Source organism: Lynx rufus, unplaced genomic scaffold (assembly GCF_022079265.1).
Source record: "Lynx rufus isolate CCGP_SWC_20201006 ecotype Redwood Valley unplaced genomic scaffold, mLynRuf1.p SCAF_10, whole genome shotgun sequence".
NCBI classification, from domain to species: Eukaryota; Metazoa; Chordata; class Mammalia; order Carnivora; family Felidae; genus Lynx; species Lynx rufus.
In genome coordinates this window covers 3,371,295-3,384,692 of record NW_025814824.1, presented here as the reverse complement: position 1 = coordinate 3,384,692, position 13,398 = coordinate 3,371,295, and the positions used below count along the sequence as shown (strand labels likewise).

The window sequence follows — 13,398 nt, the reverse complement described above, 5'->3', positions numbered from 1 at the left end:
CAGTGTCTTCCTCCGGGGCCATCTATCAGGGTCTCCTCGCGGTGACCTCTGTGGGGAGGGGCCCGATGCCCCCAAGTGGCGTGGGGCTCCTGGTGGCAACTCTGGGCCGGCCTCGTGAAGGGACTCCCCCTCCCCACCCTTGTTTGACCCTGAGGGTCTGTCCCGCTCCAGCGAGCAGGCTTTCGTCCACACTGGCTCACTGCCTCCACGGGTCCCGTGCCTTCGCTGCTTCAAGACTCATGCCTACGTGGGACTCCCCCTCCACCCCTGGAAGGCACATCCCTGCCCCACAGAAAACCAGATGATTTTGTATTTTTGAAGACAGAGGAGGGAAAGATAGAGAGAACCCTCTGATCTACTCCATGCATTTCCCACCAAAGCGGTCTTCCCAAAGTCTCCCACACAGAGGCTTCTGGAAAGAAAGAGCCAGGGTCACTTTGGCACCAGGAAGGGCTCAAATCCCACTCACGGCTTGGGTGATGTCCCTCAGTTACTTGCCTTCTCGGTGGCTCAGTTTCCCCACCTGTGGAATGAGGTCCACCGCAGCGCCCAGCACACAGGGCTATTTGAGGACAAGGTGCGGTGACCCGGCTCGGGCTGGGGTCTGCACCCTCAGCCGAGGCACCGACACAGGGGGCTCGATGGAACCCCCGAGCCGCGAGTGAGGGCAGGCGAGTTAGCCTTGGGACCCAGACACTTCTAACCTGCTCTGCTCATCACAGAGGGATCTGCATCGTCCACAGTTGTCTCCAGGATGGGACAAGATGGATGGGGGTTGGGTCTTGTGCGGAGGAAGGGGGAAGAGAGCAGTCTTTGGAGCCCACGAAAGCAGGGCCGTTGGTAAAAAGAGACGTTGGAGGTGGACAAATTAACCTTTTAACCAGGAAACCACAAGAATCACAAAAGCGTGAAGACACTTGGCAAAGACATTGGGTCTTGCTCAGAGTTACCTCGTGCACACGCTGGCCGGAGGAGGTGAGACCCCAGCTCCGGGCGCCTTCCCCATGAACCACCACCTCCCGGGCGTGTGTGGCCCCAGACACTCATGCTCCTACTCAAACACACTCAGACCCAAGGTGCCCTCGTGTGTCTGGCGCTCCCTCCAAAGTGGGCTTTCGTCCTTAGGGAGCACTGTGTATCCAGCACCTTGGTGCGGAAGAAAAGAAGGAGACCGGAGTTACCACGGCTTCGTCCTCCAGCTGTTTTCCTGGAGGCGGATGTCCAGGCTGCACTGACGATGCAAATGTTGACGGAATTGTGTTCTGGGCCAGCATTTCCCTCTAAAGCACCTCGGGATCAAAGCTACAGACCCAGGGCGCCTGGGTGGCTCAGTCGGTTGAGCGTCCGACTTCGGCTCAGGTCAGGAGCTCGCGCTTTGTGGGTTCCAGCCTCGTGTCGGGCTGTGTGCTGACAGCTCGGAGCCTGGAGCCTGCTTTGGATTCTGTGTCTCCCCCCTCTCTCTGCCCCTCCTCCACTCACACTCTGTCCCTCTCTCTCTCTCTGTCAAAAATAAATAAACATTATTATTTTTTTTAATTTAAAAGGGAAAGGTAAGCTATTCAGCCAGCAAAATATAGTTTATTTGGAACAGCGGAAGTGTGGGAACTCCGGGCAAGCGCGGGTGGACAAAACACGGACGAGACTGGAGAACAAAGGAGAGTCCTTTCATAACGGAAGGGAGGAAGCTGGGAGGTGTCAGTTTATTAGAGGACAGTGCGCGTTTGAAGCGGTGGTCATTCTTCCTTGGCTGCGGGCCACCGGGGTGATGGCCGCCTCGCGCTGGCTACGGGCAAAGCAGCTTGCTGTTGTCGGCCAGGAGGAAATCTTTCTCCTTCCTGCTGGGCTGGGCAGACTCTGGAGAGTAGTGTGTGCACGACAGCCCAGCCTTGAGTTAGGCTCCTTTAACACATTTTCATCCCCCGCGATACCACTGAAGCCGGGGCGGTAGACGCAGTGTAGACAGCAATGCGCGCTTCTCCCTTCGGTTTGCAGCACACTGTGCGGAGCAAGACCTGACTGTGAGGACGAGGAAAGGGTCAGAGGGCCGGCAGGTGGGCCCTGAAAGGGGAGCCGGGGAAAGATGTCAAAGGTCACAGTAGCATTTTTAGAGAGATCCTGTCCGTGGTATTCATGATGCGTGAATCTTTACACAACGGACAAACAAACACACCGAAAACGTGATAGAAGACAGTTCTCATCAGGCAAACGTCCAGACTTGGGCAAGGTGAAGGGGCCAGGTGACTTCAAGAAGGAGCTACGAGATGGTGGGAAAGCCATGCAGAAGGCCACGTAAGCAAGATGGCGGCACACGATGTGGGCCATGGCCTCAGTTGGGCTCATTCTCTCTTATGGGATAGATGTGTTTCCCCGAAATTCATGTGTTGAAGTTCTAAGCCCAGTGCCTCAGAATGTGACTGTACTGGGAGTGAGCTCTTCGCAGAGGTAATTAAGGTTAAATGAGCTCATTGGGGGTGAGCCACACCCCAGCGTGACTGGGGTTCTTATAAGAAGAGGGGATCAGGACACGGGCACACACAAGTGAACCATGTGAGGACCCAGGGAGACGGCGGCCATCTACACACCAAGGAGAGAGGCCTCAGAAGGAAGCAACCTAGCTGAAACCTTGACCTATGACTCCTGGCCTCCGGAACTGGGAGAAAATATGTTTCTGTTATTGAAGCCGTCCAGACTGCTGAACTTTGTTGGCCCTCACGCCCTCGAATAGTTTCCTGCCTGTTCACGCCAGGGACCGGCAGGACATCACTTTGGGTTAATAAAAGCACATTTTTTAAGATTTGAGTTGCGCTCAGAATACCCATTTTTAAAAATTGATTAATAAAACACTCGATCTAGGGGCACCTGGGCGGCCCAGTCAGTTAAGATTCTGACTTTTGATTTTGGCTCAGGTCATGGTCTCACGGTTCATGAGTTCAAGCCCCACGTCAGGCTCTGAACTGACAGTGTGGAGCCTGCTTGGGATTCTTTCTCTCCCTCTCTCTCTAAAAATAAATAAACTTAAAAAAACTAAAAAATAAAACACTTGATTTATTTTCCTTTATATAACCAATTCATTACTGATTAAATAAAGGTAAAAAAAATAGATAAACTCCCAGAACATACTTTCCAAATAAAGTAAATAATAAAACTCCCCTTAAGGGGTGGGGGGGGAGAAACAGAAGCTGGAAACAATTCACAGCCACTTGAGGACGTGACCTTGAACAGATCAAGCTCTCTTTATGATGATAATCTCTCCCCAACACAATTTCATTTTGGCCATGTTGGCTCCATAAACAATACTTACTCTTGCAAACAGATTGCCGCCCCCCCCCCGCCCCGTCCCCAGATTTGCTCATACAGCTTCGTGGCTCCAGTCGTGATTTCTAACTGGAGACACGCACCCTCCTGGAAACGTGTTGGCGTGTTGGGTTTTGGGAGCTGGGATAATTCTGCCGCCCCCCGCCACCCGGTCCTTCTGCTGAGGGCCATCTTTTGAACGCCCTTTTTTGAGAAAGTGCAGTGCCAGAAGGACACGGTCTTGGGTGGTGGCAAACAGGTTTATTTAAATCCTGCTGCTGGGAAGCTGAAGTCGACGCCCGTCTCCCTCTCCCTTCCACTGTGTGCATGAACAGGAAGCCCCCCGAACAACTTTTAGGGGAAAAGGTTGCGGGGGGGGCCTCAGGATCCAAGGCCAGGCAACGGTGTCTTAGACCGTTGGCGCACAGGAGGACAGACTGTTCAATTGGATCTCATCAAAATTTAAACACATTTGCCCTGCAAACGACCCTCCAGGACAATGAAAAGACAAGCCACACGCTGAAAGAAAACATTCACGAGTCACACATCTGACAAAGGGCTACTGTCTGGAGGACAGGAAGACCTCTCAGAACTGAAGAGTAAAATGATCCAATTAGAAAATGGGCAAAAGAGGAGAGCCTGGGGGGCTCAGTCGTTGGGCGTCCGACTTGGGCTCAGGTCAGGATCTCACAGCCCATGAGTTCGAGTCCTGCATCGGGCTCTGTGCTGATGGCTCAGCGCCTGGAGCCTGCTTCGGATTCTGTGTCTCCCTCTCTCTCTGCCTCTCCCCTGTTCACATTCTGTCTGTCTCTCTCTCAAAAATAAACAATTTAAAAAAAGAAAACGGGCAAAAGACGTGAAGGGGACACACAGATGACGGACAAGCACATGGAGAGGTGTGCAACGTCATTTGCGTTTAGGGAAATAAATGCGCGCCAAAAACCCAGGAAGACGTTATCACACAGCTGTCAGATGGCTAAATAAAAAAAATAAATAGGATAAAATGGTGTTGGCGCAACTGTAGGTGAGGACGTGGTGGCCTGGATTGTCACGCCTTGCGGGCAGGAACGGAAAATGATACAAGCATCTTGCTTTTCTCGCAGTTTCTGAAAAAAAAACCAATCGCGCAATAAATAGCGTTCGACTCAGAAACTACACCTCCAGGCGTTGACCCTGGAGAAATGGAGACTAAGTTCGCCTAAAAACTTGTGCATGAATGTTCATGCAGTTTTACTTCTAGTCGCCAACCGTTGGGCGTGGCTCTGATACCCTTCAGTGGGTGGATAATTAAATAAAGCAAGGTCCATCACACGGGGGAGTACTGTGCATCAGTAAGGGGCCAGGCCTGAGCATACAGCAACAAGCTGGATCAGTCCCCAAAGAGATCAGAGTGAAAAAGACTGAACTCATAGCCTTTCTTTCTTTTTTTTTTTTATGTCTATTTATTTATTTTGAGAGAGTGGAGGAGGGGCAGAGAAAGCAGAGAGAGAGAGAGAGAGAGAAAATCCCAAGCAGGCTCTGCAGAGCCCATAGTGGAGCTCGAACTCATGAACTGTGAGATCACGACCTGCTCTGAAACCAAGAGTCGGATGCTCAGCTGACTGAGTCCCCGGGGCGCCCCTCCGCCCAGTCTTTCTGTAACATGAACTAGGAGGTGGCATCCCATCACTTCAACCATATCTGTTTGTCAGGAGTGAGTGGCCGGGTCCCGTCCCCACTCAGCGGAAGGGCGCTTCACGGGGGTGAGAGATCTATCCTAGCGGGATCCCTCCGGGCACCCTCGGGGCGTTGTCACTGCAGGGAACCGTACTTCTCTGTGAGGGTCACAGAACAACCCTCCCCTGCCCGGGTGGGTCAAAGTTTCCGGGGGCTTCTGGTGGAGCTGGGGACACGCGGGGGGACAGGGTGGGCTGGAGACGGCGGACATGGTGAGAGCAGGGCACAGGCCGGCGGTGCAGGCGCGAAGCTAAGGCCCAGCGAGGGCAGCCCCACCTGGCACACGGGGGCCTGAGGCGAGGCGCTGTGCCGGCCTGGCGGCCGCCAGCTACAAAACCCAGCCCGGGACGTCCCCGGGAGAGCCACAGAGGGCACCCTGGCCGTGCTCTCCACCTGTACCTGCCCCGGAGGGCCCATGAGCAGACCCAGAAGGTGCCCACACCAGCACACCAGACGGAGGCTTCCTCCTTCCCCCCGCTCCCCTCGGCTCAACCTGCGGGCCCCGAAACTCCAAAGTGGGAAGAAGGGGAAAAGAGAAAATAGTGAGACGGGAGAAGAAACCCCTTGCCTCCTTCTCCAGCAGCCTGAGCGCACTGCCCGGGAGGCCAGTGCAGGTGGAGGTGAAGGTGCCTGCGAGCGAGGCTCCCTGGCCGAGCCACGTGCCTATGGAACCCCCCCCCCCCGGGGACAGGGAGCTCCGGACGTGTCTTCTCTGCTCACCTCGGTTCCTCCCCAGCCCTCACATCTTTTCCTCCAAAGCGCTCCCGGGGCCACCCTTGCAAAGCACAGATATGACTCCTGATGGAGGCGAAGACCCACCTTTGACCCCGCTCGCAGCAGAGGGGGCTCCGGCCGCTCAGCTCAGGGCTCCCTCAGGAGGACCCAGATCTGCCCCTGCACCCCTGCCCGCCACCTCCCCTCCACCTGCTAGAAGCGACCCCCGTGTTCCCGTGCCTTGTCAGAGAAGAGGGCAGCCAAGTCCGCGTGCGTTCCACCCGCCATAGCTCACCCTGAGCCTCTGTTCCCAACGATGCCAGTATCCGTCCTTATCTTAATCGTGGCCGGGCAGCTTCCAAAAGGGCCCCCAGGACCTGAGGTAATCCACAGTTCCCTGTGGTCCCCTCTCCCTGAGTGACAGCTGGACCCAGTGACTTGCTTCCAGAGGAGGGGTCACTTCCTGATAAGGTTTTTCTCCCTCTTTTTTTTTTCTTCAGGTTTATTTATTTTTGAGAGAAAGAGCACAAGCAGGGAAGGGGCAGAGAGGGAGGGAGACGCAGAATCCGAAGCAGGATCCGGGCTCCGAGCTGTCGGCACAGATCCCGACGTGGGGCTCAAACCCACGAACTGCAAGATCATGACCTGAGCCGAAGTCAGACGCTTAACCGACTGAGCCACCCAGGGGCCCCCGTCTTGGTTTTCCCTGCTCGTTCTGCTCTGCAGGAGGCTGGCACGTGCCCGGTGTAGGACGGGGTCGCTGGGCCCCTCGCGTGCCAACGGCAGAGTCCTGGCCGCAGGCACGGGAGTGAGTGGGGGGAGGAGCCTGCCCTCTGCCTCGGTCCTTGAAGGAAGTGCACACCGTGGGCACCCCGGCCCTGAGCCAGCGCCCCCAGGACTCCGGACCCACGCAAACTGCGAGCTAATAAAGGTCTGCAGTTCAAAGCCGCTGCGATTTGTTACGTGGCTAGGACCACCGTGCAGGGTCGTCAACCGTCCCGAAAACCCTGTGAAGTTCATCTTTATTCCCCCCGCTGAAACCCTCTCACGAGCGCAAATAAATAGTGCATGGGACATGAAATTTTCACCCCTAAGCGCACGGGTCCCACGTCATCACGCCGTCACGGTCTGATCCCTTTCACACACCAGGCGACATCCCACTGCTTCTTAATCTACTTTTCTACTTCTCTTTCTTTTTCAACGGGGCTAGGCTTTTGAAAGAAAGAAACGAGGGTGCCTCTGACAATACCTCCAGCTGTCAAAGCATCCCGGTGCTGATGCGTTGATGCGCGCGTGCCCACAGGACGCCGTAGGGTTTCTGGGTGAATCACCCCACTGCCTTTCTGCGAAGCCTCGGGGGACGATTGTGCCGGCAGGCTGATGATGGAACGTGTCCTCACTCATCCAGGCAAAGAGGCGGCGGCCGGGGCCAAGCACCCAGGACCTGGCCACCGGCTCCTCCTGCATTGTCTTCCAGACTCCGCACTCCAGTCCGTCCTTCTCATGAACTTTCTCCCCCCTTGTTGGCTGTCACTTCTGTCACTTCCTCTCTGTGGTCACAGCACAAACGAAAGCACACCAGTCACCAGGGGCCCCCGTGTGTCTCCGGTCACCGGGCAGCGTGCACCTAACAGACTTTGATGGAGTTTCCGCTCTCAATCGCCGAGGACAAGAGAGCGCTCCGACGCTGTGCAGACTGGTCTCCAAAGATTATTTTCAGACACTTGTTTTTTCTTTTTTTAATTGTGCTAAAATATGCATGACATAAAATTGACCTTTTTTTAATGTTTAATTTTGAGAGAGACAGAGAGCATGAGTGGGGGAAGGGCAGAGAGCGAGGGAGACAGAGGATCCGAAGCGGGCTCCAGGCTCCGAGCCATCAGCACAGAGCCCGACGCGGGGCTCGAACCCACGGACTGCAAGATCATGACCTGAGCCGAAGTCGGACGCCTAACCGACTGAGCCACCGAGGCGCCCCTACCTTGGGGGCGCCGAGTGCCCCTCTAGTCCTCACTGAAGACCAAGAAATAATAGCAACAAGGCTACTACTTGGAAGATGGGCTTGACTTGACTTTTCTCTTCCTCCTTCTTTTCCTTTTTTAATAGATCCCTCACCTGAGGTCCAAGGCACTGAGCTACGCCCGGCTGGGGGCACAGGGCTGGGCCGAACTCTTCAGAAAGAGGGGATGGCTCAGCATGGGAGAGACTGACAGCAATCAGCAGCTCTTGGAAGACTTGGCCCAGCACCTCGCAGGAAACGGGCAAAGGCCTTTCAGATCGATCTGGAACCGACACGAGCACACCGAATCACCACGAAGGTGGGTGTTGAGACAGACCCCCTTAGAAAGGGAGACCGAGGCACATGAAGAATGACCTTCTGTGTCTTGGAAAAACATGGTGAGGCGGTCGAAACCACTTTTCTGCTTTGTCGCAAACATAGACCAAAGTGGTGACGGAGCCCTGAAGACCAAAGAGCATGGAGAGGCTGCTATGACCTCACAGCCCAGGTAAGTCTTAAAAAGCCATGGTACCCGATGGAATACTATGTGGCAATGAGAAAGAATGAAACCTGGCCATTTGCAGCAACGTGGTTGGAACTGGAGAGTGTTGTACTAAGTGAAATAAGCCATACAGAGAAAGACAGATACCATATGGTTTCACTCTTAGGTGAATCCTGAGAAACTTAACAGAAGACCATGGGGGAGGGGAAGGGGAAAAAAAAGTTATAGAGAGGGAAGGAGGCAAACCACAAGAGACTCTTAAAAACTGAGAACAAACTGAGGGTTGGTGGGGGGTGGGAGGGAGGGGAGGGTGGGTGATGGGCATTGAGGAGGGCACCCGTTGGGATGAGCACTGGGGTTGTATGGAAACCAATTTGACAACAAATTTCACGTTAAAAAAAAAAAAAAAAGCCATGGTAACCTGACAAAATGCGGTGTGCTTGCCTAGCCTGGGTCCTGGGGACTGAGAGTCCATTTTTATAGAAAACGTGGTTATTCCAAGTAAGATCCTCAGTTTAGTTAATAGTCATGTGCCAAGGTCAATTCCTTAGTTCTGACAACTACACTGTGATCATGGAAGATATTAACAATGAAGGACTCCGTAAAGGGCATGCTATGGGAACTCTAATGTTTTTGGAACTTGCTTGTTAAACCTAAAATTCATCCAAAATAAGTTTAATATAAAAAAAATGCAGGCCTTGGAAGCCCACACATTTATTCTTTAATCAAATCAATGTTTTTTCCTCCTTTTCTTGTATCTTGCTCTACGGTGCATATTCGTTTTTGTTTATGTAAAGAAATCTGCCAAACGGACTCCCTGCAATCAGAAGTTTTGCTTGACACATATTTATATCCCCCACTTGGTTTCAGTCCCTTGATTTCTTGTCTCTTTCCCCTCTCTTCTTCTAACACTGTCGTGGAACCAGTGTGAACAGCCTGGTACGCAACTTACACACCTTTCAGTGTGCCCAGCCCCTCACTTACAGACATGTGCAGACATACCCGGATGCCACGTGTCTGCTGAGGCTGTAAACAAGGGATCGTGACAAATACATCTATCATCTATCGATCTATCATCTATCTATCTATCTATCTACCTCTATCTATCTACCTCTATCTATCTATCATCTATCTCTATCTATCTATCTATCTATCTATCATCTATCTATCTACGCAACTTCTCTCCTTACTTCACAACATGGACATCCCTATAATGCAATAAAAGTAGCTCTAACACAATATTTTAATATCTGGATACCGTTCCCTAGAAGGTACGCAGCCAATTTATCCAAACGTTTCCCTTTAGAAGGATTTGTGGTTTTGTGCTGCGATATCATTATACCTATGACGGTGTGCAAATGGGTTTGTTGCTGTGCAATAGGGAGCAGAAATGGGACGACTATATGAAAGAGAGTGTGTGTAACTATATAACAGAAAAATGTGTGAAATGTTCTTTTCTTTATATCCTCACCAACGATGGCTGTCGTTCACATAATTTTTGCCAAGAAGATGGGCAAAAGATGATTTCCTTACTCTCATTTGGTTTGCCATGCCTCCAATGTGAGGGCTGGCATTTTTAAAATTATGTTTATCAGGGCGCCCGGGTGGCTCAGTCAGTTGAGCATCTGACTTCGGCTCAGGTGGCGATCTCACAGCTCGTGGGTTCGAGCCCCACGTCGGGCTCTGTGTTGACAGCTCAGAGGCTGGAGCCTTCTTCAGATTCTGTCTCTCTCTCTCTCTGCCCCTCCCCTGCTCACGCTCTGTCTCTCACTCTCAAAAATGAACATTAAATGGGGCGCTTGGGTGGCTCAGTCAGTTAAACCTCTGACTTCGGCTCAGGTCATGATCTCACGGTTTGTGAGTTTGAGCCCCACGTCGTGCTCTGTGCTGACAGCTCAGACCTGGAGCTTGCTTTGGATTCCGCGTCTCCCACTCTCTCTCTGCCCCTCCCTCACTTGTGCTCTGTCTCTCTGTCTCTCAAAAATAAATAAACATCAAAAATTTTTTTAAAAAATGAACATTAAAAAATTAAAAAATACGTTTATCAATCATTTGCATTTATTCCTCTGTGAATTATTTATTACTAGGCTTTGCCCACTTCTCTGTAAATTATTTAACTTTCCTTTTCACTTTACAAAAGTTCCTGGCACATTGCTGATAGGAACCCTTTATTTTAGCTAGAGTTGTGTTTTTCCCAGTTAATCTTTGCCTTTGACTTTGGGTTATCTTTTGTTGTGAAATTAAAAAAGAGAACAGAAAAGAGAAATTTGGTAGTCATATCTGTGTAACTTGGAGGGCAAAGTTATGAAATGGATTTGCACCCCACATGTCAAAATCTCCCTTTTCTCAGATTCGAGAAGGGATCTGGGGCAGCTTTGAGGCCCGTCAAGGTAGCCTGCAGGTGTCAGTCGCCTGGCTGATGGCCAGGCTCTGTTCTCAGCCTCAGCCCCTCTTACTCCAAGCAGGGTTCTGGAGCTCTGGGGTTCCAGGACCGACCCTCAAAACCCGCCCTGGGGAGGGGATCAGGCCTGACCTTCTTCCTTTTGCACGTTCCCTGTGTGGCTCAGGTCTCCCGGGGCAGGCAGGACAGAAAGCCCAGTGGAGAGGGAGACGCCTTATCTTTCTTTATCTCACTGGCAGTGTTCCAGTGGGACATTGGTGCCCACATGCTGTCTCTCTTTTCCTTTAATTATGCTAAAATATATGTCCTATGAAATTTCCATTTAACTCTTTCTAAGCGTATAGATCAATACACTTTTTACCTTCCGTTAAGTATATTCCCAAGGCTGTGCAACCGTCACCTCCAACCATCTCCAGAACTTTTCCATCTTCCCAAACTGAATCTCCCTACCCACTGAACAGCCACTCCCCACCCCTGCAGGGCCCCTCCCGCAGCCCCCTGCACCCACCGTTGTCCTCTCTGTCTCTCTGGATTTGAGCTGATATTCCCTCAGGTTTGCAAAAGACAACCCTACGTCCCTGTGACCCCAGCAGAGTCAAGGACTGCATGGGGCTGTCCCCCGCTCTTGGGTGTTTTCTCCCGGGACACCTCTCGTGGGCCCCCACCCACGCACCCACGTTTGCTCGGTCTCCCAATCTGCTTTCAGGAAACCTGAAGCTAGCCGTCGAGTCTGAGCTTCCAACAGCCAGGGGCAGGCACTGGCCAAGGGGTGCATACACCCAGCTTTCCGGAGATCCTCTCAAAAGTCCCTCCCCGCCCCCCCCCCCGTTTGACACTCACCGGGGCGAACACACCCTGGGAAGGAAAACCACTCTGCACCCCTTCGGGACCTCCACACCCTTGTCACAGGGAGCGGAGGCTGCAGGACAGGTCCAGGGGACCCCCTGGGAAGCCCGCCCTCTCTTAGAGGGTGTGGGCCCTTTGTTTTCAATTGCAGCCTGAATGTCCCAGAGTCCTGACAACAGCTTGCTCCACGCGGCTGTCCCTTCCCTCGTGGATGGCAAATGGGATTCTCAAAGTCAAGTGGAGGGTCAAGGCGACTCTGCCCAAACTGTGCTCGGGCGCCTCTGAGCGCCTCGTGACCACTAGGGGGCTCTGCGCTGTCCAAACTTGGCAAGAATCCTGCTGAACCATTTTAGCCAGAAAGCTCGCACCCCCGAGGTCTAGTCACCCGGTTACCCGAACTGGTCCCTCATCCCCCTGCACCCTGGGGATGTCTGATCACCTGGCCTGCCTTCAGCAGGAATCCTGTTAGGTCCCTTCAACCAGAATCCCCCTTAGCCCCGATGCTTCCCCCAACCCCCACCCCGCTTCTCGGCTACACATCCCCCTTCTTGTTATACTATGAACAGAGCCCACCGTAAAACCCCTTCTGTGGGTTCCCTGGAATAAAGTCAGCCCCACTGTTTCCTACAAGTGTGGGATTAATATTTCCTTTATGGCCTGTGCAGCTGTCTCCTCTCCGTGGGGTGGGTGTCAGGGTGACCGGGCAGGCGGGACGGCGGCCAGGAGGCTGTTGCAACGGTCCAAGCAAGAAATCATAGGGCCCGTGGGAGGTTCACGACCGTACTCCAGGAGACCGTCGTTCAATCGCTCAGTTATACTCTAGACCTTCAGAATAATTTTCTGTCCCAGAATCAATCCGGCCATCTTGGGGAACACTAATTTGGGCATGAAGAATGACGTCCCCACCCGCCCCGAGGAGAGACACAAGCAGGAGAGTCGCCCCTGCTTTGTCCTCTGGCTAGACTTCCTGCGGGTGGAGTCACCATATGTTTCCAGAGACGTTCCTGAGAACCCACACTCCGGGCTGGAATCTAGTTGGGTCCCCAGACTCCCTGTAGAAGCCCCCATTGGCACCAGGGTGGCGAGAAGGGTGGGTTACGGCAGGTGACTTAACTCAGCGACTGTAAATGTCATGAGGGGTGCGTGTGAGCCGTCCTGAGCCCCTGAGCGCACCAGCGGTCTGCAGGCGGCCGGGGCTGTGCTGGCGGCCAGTGCCCACCGGGAACGAGGCCAGCACGCCCTCCACAGCCCTTGTGAAGTTCTAGAATCTTTCCAGAAATCTCACGGCAGCTATCCTTAGCTCCGTGCGACGTCAACTTAAAAAAGCGCGCGCGTACCTGTACGTATGTGTTTCCGCATTCGTCTGTGTATCCATCAGTCTGCTTAGCGCCGATCTTTTGTGCGGTTACGACACCAAGCAGACTCCACTTGTCTGTAGCTCGGGAGCTGGCAGCAGGCTGCCCGAATCCCTGCCAGTTCTCACTAGCCCCACGAAACTGATCTGCGAGATCCGGTCACCCTTCGTATATTCCTGCCATTATGCTCCGCACTGTGTCATCGAGGGGAGGGTGATCGTGTTTATTTGCGTGTGGCAGGTGGCTTTGAAAGAAAACCATAACAAGCCCTAACAGAGGGACAGAATTCGTGAGTGTCAGGAAGCAGTGACTCTGTCCCCTCCCCGCTCCTTCACAGACATTCACGGGGCAAGTAGAGATGCCTCGCGACCTGAGAGGGGCACACCGCTTGTCAAACCAAGAGGGAAAGGGGGGCATGTGGGCTTCCGTCCTACAGCCTGTAATTCAGGCCCATGGGCCTCTGTTCCTCCGGCAGGAACCCCCGGAACTGTGTCTCTGGGACGTGCCCCCGCCTCTGCCTAGCCCCCCTCGACGGTCCCCACCCTGAAAGCCCTTCCGGTTGCTCATCGGT

The 13,398-nt window shown here is 53.2% G+C and overlaps 1 long non-coding RNA gene across 1 annotated transcript; it reads right to left on the bottom strand.

Annotated features, from left to right (window-relative positions):
- Positions 1 to 1,558: 1,558 nt before the first annotated feature.
- Positions 1,559 to 7,244, bottom strand: LOC124524883 (uncharacterized). Its single transcript, XR_006965333.1, has 2 exons — positions 6,974 to 7,244; positions 1,559 to 2,016 (listed from the first exon to the last, which is right to left on the bottom strand). It is a non-coding gene; the product is annotated as an uncharacterized LOC124524883 (long non-coding RNA).
- Between the last annotated feature and the right edge of the window lie 6,154 nt (positions 7,245 to 13,398).